The sequence below is a fragment of the Eulemur rufifrons genome, chromosome 4 (assembly GCF_041146395.1).
Source record: "Eulemur rufifrons isolate Redbay chromosome 4, OSU_ERuf_1, whole genome shotgun sequence".
Classification (NCBI taxonomy): Eukaryota; Metazoa; Chordata; class Mammalia; order Primates; family Lemuridae; genus Eulemur; species Eulemur rufifrons.
The window spans coordinates 67,732,787-67,739,080 of NC_090986.1; positions in this window are offsets into that span (position 1 = coordinate 67,732,787).

Consider the following 6,294-nt stretch of genomic DNA (forward strand, 5'->3'; position numbering starts at 1 on the left):
CAGAGTCAAGACTTGGGGGCAGGTTATTTATGTGGGAGGTGATTCCAGGAAGCAGATAGAATTAGACAGGGAAGAAATAAAAGTCCATTTAAGTGTGTGGTATCAAGGGTGTTGGCCACATAACCAAAAATATATTTAAACTGGGTTCAGCAGTCGGTGCTGCAAAGTCAGTTATTCTCTCCACAAGTTTGTTAGTGAGGGCCTACTACGTGTATGTTGTACGTAAGACATCATTAAGTGTGGGAAGTCTGGGGAGAGAAATTACTCTTTTAAAAAACTTGAATAAGATATTGGGTGGGGAGATTATCCTATCCTATTTACAAAATCCGTGTGTATTTTGTTGAGCCCACCACCTTTGCCACAAAGTAGCCTAATTACTATGTGGACAACTTAACACTCCTACCTGAGAGATGCATATAAGATCTTTCTTGGGGCAATGCCACCATCCTGATGCTGATGTTTCAGCCACTTTGGACACCAGTGAAAAGCAGAATTGTGACGGCCAATACAAAAGCGTTCAAAATATAGAGTTTAGAAATTAGTTTTAAGGGGCAAATCTGAAAATTGGAAAGAACATTCAATATTCCTACCTGCAGGCTTCCCTATTAAAGTTCTGCATCCTAAGACCCAGGTTCACAATGGGTTATATCTAAAAGATGGGAAGTAAGTCAACATAGATAAACAAACCAAGAAGAATTCTTAAAAAGAAGAGAAAAGGAAATGAAAAAGAAATAATGGTAAAAATAAAAACTTAATTTGTTCAGCATCTACACCTTTAATAATTTGTCTCTCTGACACTCTGAAAATGAAATATATTTATAACTATTTAATTTATAGAAATGATATGATGGGCTTTTTTTCTGAATTAGCAGGAAAATAGGAGATATTAGCTATTCATGAGTGATTCTGAGTGTGACAAAATTCAGACAACTATACATTTTCAGGACTGAAGAGCCAGAGTGATTTGCATGAAAATGTCATGCTATACTCAGCCTTCTAAAATAATCACCAGAGGACTTGGCTATGATTAATTCATGTTTGTAAAATAGAATATGGAAGCTCTGACTCACATTTGGTCCTGTACCCATCCACCAGATAGACCGGACCAAGTCCATAAGCTTAGGGCCACTCAAAAAGAGTAAATCTTGTCTAAATTAAAATTATACTGAAGACATACACTATCATAATGCAAATATCAAGTTACCTCAATTTATACTAAGCTTAATAAATAAAACATTAACACTATGGGTGCACTTATAAAATATTCCACTTTGGAAAATTGACTTAATGACTATAAAAGACAAATTAAATTATTTCTGCCTTGGATAAGAATATTTGTTATTTGAATTAAGTAAGTGCTTCTGTTGCTAATGGCTTTGAGTGGTCCTGCTTGGTTCTAAGAATTCCAGCAAAGTACAGCTAGCCACTTGTAAATAGGTAATGATGTGTATATAAAGCATAAATTAGCAATGTTTTGACATTTTTTTGAAACAGTGAAATTAAACTCAGAACCATCCAATCTACTTTCCTCACTATAGGAGGAAGACCAGAAAGAAGGTATGTAAAAGAAAGACATTAATATTAATATTTATTGAGAAACAATTTTGTACTGGGGGTTTACATACATGTAATCACAATAACATATCTATGTTGTATTGCAACCAGTGAGGAACTGAATCTCAGAGGGAAGTTTGACTAATTTCATCAAGCTAAGGAGTAGAATCAAAATTCAAGTACAGCTCTACGTGATTGTTGGACTTTTGCTGTTTCCTTTCCACTGTGCTAAAAGTCAGGAAACATTTTCTATAAAGAACCAAATAGTATACATTTTAGGTTTTGGGTGCCATTCAGTCAGCCACAGTCACTCAACTCTACTGTTGTAGTGTGAAAGCAGCCATAGCCAATAAGCAAGTGAGAGGACGTGACTGTGTTCCAGTAAAACTGTATTTGCGGAAACAGACTATGGGCCAGATTTGGCCCACAAACCATATCCAACAACAAGAGCAACAATAATAATTACAACGAACACAACAAGTACAACATATACTACTATTAACACTACCATCATAGCTATTTATTTGAGACCTTATTGAATGCTAAATATTCTGTTAGGCACTTCAATACATATCAATTTATTTCATTTTTACAACACCAACACTACATGCTTGATATTATTATCATCTCCATTTTGCATATAAGAAAGCTAGAGGCTGGGTGCGGTGGCTCACGCCTATAATCCTAGCACTCTGGGAGGCCGAGGTGGGAGGATCACTCGAGGTCAGGAGTTTGAGATCAGCCTGAGCAAGAGTGAGACCCCATCTCTACTAAAAATAGAAAGAAATGATTTGGAGAACTAAAAAAATATATATATAAAAAAAAGTTAGCCGGGCATGGTGGCGCATGCTTGTAGTCCCAGCTACTCAGGAGGTTGAGGCAGAAAGATTGCTTAAGCCCAGAAGTTTGAGGTTGCTGTGAGCTAGGCTGATGCCACGGCACTCTAGCCCAGGCAACAGAATGAGACTCTGTCTCAAAAAAAAAAAAAAAAAAAAAGACTAAAATAAAAAAAAGAAAGCTAGAGATTAAATAACTTGCCCAAGCTAACGCATAATAAGTGGTAGAGCTGGGTATTGAATCAATATCCATATTCTTGGCCACTTGCTCTATTTCCTCCCTACCCCAGAAGTATAAGAGCACATTGTCACCATGCCTGCATTACGCCTATGATGGCCTTGCCTAAGATTGATGTGTGAAGCTCAAGGGAGCTCTAATCTTGGGAAGTATACAGTTCTTCTTAAAGTCTCTAACTTACTATGCTGGGTAAATTAGACTTTACTGAATAAACATAATTTCAACCCATAAGTGTAAGTGTTGGTAAGTGTTGATCATCAACATGGTTAATTCCTGAAAGGATCATTCTCAATCTGATAAGAAGGAATCACGATATATCAGTCGCTGTCCCTTCTCTTGGCTCACCTTTATGCACAGAGAACATATCTAACATTAATTCCTCCTAAATGAAAGGGGGATGCATAAACTTTATGCCCTTTATATCAGTAGAATTATGTTCAAAGTATGTTTCTGATATGACCTTTGTACTTCTTGTACTAATCAATAAAAGAATGAACATCGACTGAAAAAAAATACTCTTTATATTTTAAATGAGTATTAGATGTGCTCGTTAAGGAGATTAAAAAGTCTCCAGATTGCTTCAGAGAACATGGATTATTGTCAGGATACACATGGAAATGAGAAAGCAGGAATCACTAATGTCAACCAGGCCTCACAGAAGCCCAGGAACACACAACCCATTTCATACCACACCAAAGGCCGCCTGAGAGATGCAGGCACAAGTTCTTCCATGTTCATCAAAGCCCTCAGTTAGTAACAGGACTCAGCTACTGTCTCTCAACCTGTTCCTCTCTGTGGCTCTTACATACACATCCTCCTCCTACCAGTTGGTTTCCTTCTAGCTCTTCTCACTTAGAGCATGTGCTCACTCATGGTCCACCATGACCTGGTCTCTATCTTATGAGCTTTCATCTTCCAGAGCTGCCGCTGAGAACATGATCTTCTTTACACTCCCTTGAGCAGATTTCTAAGAGGGGGATGATCAGGTTGGTCCATGTTTCTCTATATGGGCAGAGATTTTCCTCTGAGCTCCCCTTATAGTCTGCTGACCATATTATATAGAGATGCCTTTCCCAATCCAATCAGCTGTGGTGAGCTATGTAGAATATTCCCTCAGATGAATCCCTTGACAGAAGAAGAATTTTCACACAGAGACCTAGGAGGTGTCCATCACCAGATCTGAATGCTAATCCTACCTTATCTGAAAAGGGAGAGAATCTATCCATATACTCTTACGGTAAGGGTAGCCACCTCTTTCAACCAGCACTCTGATTTCTTACTTTACATTTTTTCCTTTTAATATAACTATGTCCAATTTCCTGCCTATACCCGGCCTGCAAAACATAACTTTTTCACAGCAGTTGACACTTTAAGGAATATTACCAAGAAGTGAGTCAGCCAATTTTCTTTTATGGGGAAATCTGCAAAATAGTTATTGCTAGAAAATACAGAAGCTCAAATATGAAACCCTGGGAAAACATTGGACAGGAGATGAACCAAATGCGATGATATTTTTCCAATGCTTGCCCTGGGAATTGTGATTTGATGACTTCAACAAGCAATCACAGTGCACCATGATTAAAATAGCCACATTATGATCTAAAGAAAATTGAAAAATTTAGAAAGGAAAATCTCCCAAACCTCAGTAGGGGAGAAAAAATTTAGTCGCTGAATTAGAAACATTTATGTCATTGGGCCAATGTAGTCCTCTAACTATCAGCTCTGTAGGTATGTTTAAATTCATATCTACAAGAGGAAAAGTACAGATGACTCCTGAGCCTCCAGCCCTCAGGAGGATGCCCAGATCACACCTGTGAGCAGAGAAAAGAATGGATTTAATTATCTACAAACCAGGACTCTAAGAATAAATGAGGGAATTGGACAGTAATAAAAAATAAGGTAATGAAATATTCCCCCCTGTAGCCCGGCAAGAATTATTTGAGTTATTCCATATTCTCTAGGTTCACAACAAGAAGGAAAAAATACATAGTAGAGCTTGAGCACTTTATTTTTAGAGAATATCTCAATGATTCAAAGTTCACAGGAAGGACATTATGTGGAGGTTGCATTTTTAATCTAATGCTAAAATTTAGAAAGATACTAGAACGAGCATGGGCTTAGGAGTTACATAGATATTACCTCAAATTCTTCCTCTACTATTTACTGGCTGTGTGAGAAAATTACTTAAACTCTCTGAGCTACATCTGTTAAATGGAGATAATAATATGGAGTCATAAGAATTAGAGGTAATTTATGAAAAGCTATTTTGAACAGGATCTGGCCCATATCAGAACATAATCTGCAACAGTTGTTAACATGACTAGCTAGAGAGCAAAGTAGTAACTCTGCCTCATGGGGGACCCTCCTGACTATATCCCTCAGAAAGGAGGATGAGAATGAGAGCAAAGGGACCTCTAGAGCTAACGAGCCCAATGCAAAAGTTACACACAAGGTTTGTCAAGGCTCTCAAACTAGTCTAGCCCTATCTTGGTTTTCCCTTGGTGTTTATATAAGGTAAGGCCGGGCGCGGTGGCTCACGCCTGTAATCCTAGCACTCTGGGAGGCCGAGACGGGTTGATTGTTTGAGTTCAGGAGTTCGAGACCAGCCTGAGCAAGAGCGAGACCCCGTCTCTACTAAAAATAGAAAGAAATTATATGCACAGCTAAAAATATATATAGAAAAATTAGCCAGGCATGGTGGCTCATGCCTGTAGTCCCAGCTACTCAAGAGGCTGGGGCAGGAGGATTGCTTGAGCCCAGGAGTTTGAGGTTGCTGTGAACTAGGCTGATGCCATGGCACTCTAGCCCAGGCAACAAAGTGAGACTCTGTCTAAAAAAAAAATAATAGTAACAATAATAATTTCAAGCAAGGTAAAAGTGGGGTTCCTCTCTTTCCTCTGTAACTGTCTGGAGAAGGTGGGAGAGACATGCAGGATGCCTTTGTCATCCTCATCTCTGCAATATTTCGTCTTTCAGTTCTATAGTTGCTTCAACTCCCATCATCTGATCTGTTTTCTAAGTAGGAGAAAGGAGAAAAAGTTTGTGGGGAATGCATAACCCCTTTTTTTAAGAGCACATCACTTCTGTTAACATTCTATTATTTAGAACTTCCAGTCCATGACATACCTGTCTGAAAGGGACGCTGGGAAGTGTAGTCTATTTTTGTTTCCATGTGTTCACCTACGACTCCAGAGGTAGAGGAGAACGGATATGGATGGACAATAGCAATTCCTATCAGTGTGACTGGATGGGGCAGGAGGCTATTTTACCCAGGATATTCTAAGAAAGCCTCTATTAGAAAGTGATAGTTGAAGGAGCCAAGTGGGAGAACAAGGCTAAATTTCAATCTCCACTTGTGACCCTCAGCCAGGCACTTTCATACAGGTCACGGCCTACTCATCCTCATGCAGCAGGTAGGGTAATTTACAGGGGCTGTGCTGCCTTAGAGTAGACTAAGAACAAGATAATTGGGAAGGATTTTCCCCCAGAGAGACTGTGAAATTGAGATGGATATGTCAATCTCCTTTGTCAACAATCTTGGTTTTTTAAAAACCCATTTGAGAGCATAAAAAATCGAAAAAAGATGAAGTAACTATTAAATATGATTTGGATGGACTGGATTGCCCACTGGATATCAAATGATCAAGAAAATTATGCCTTACAGCT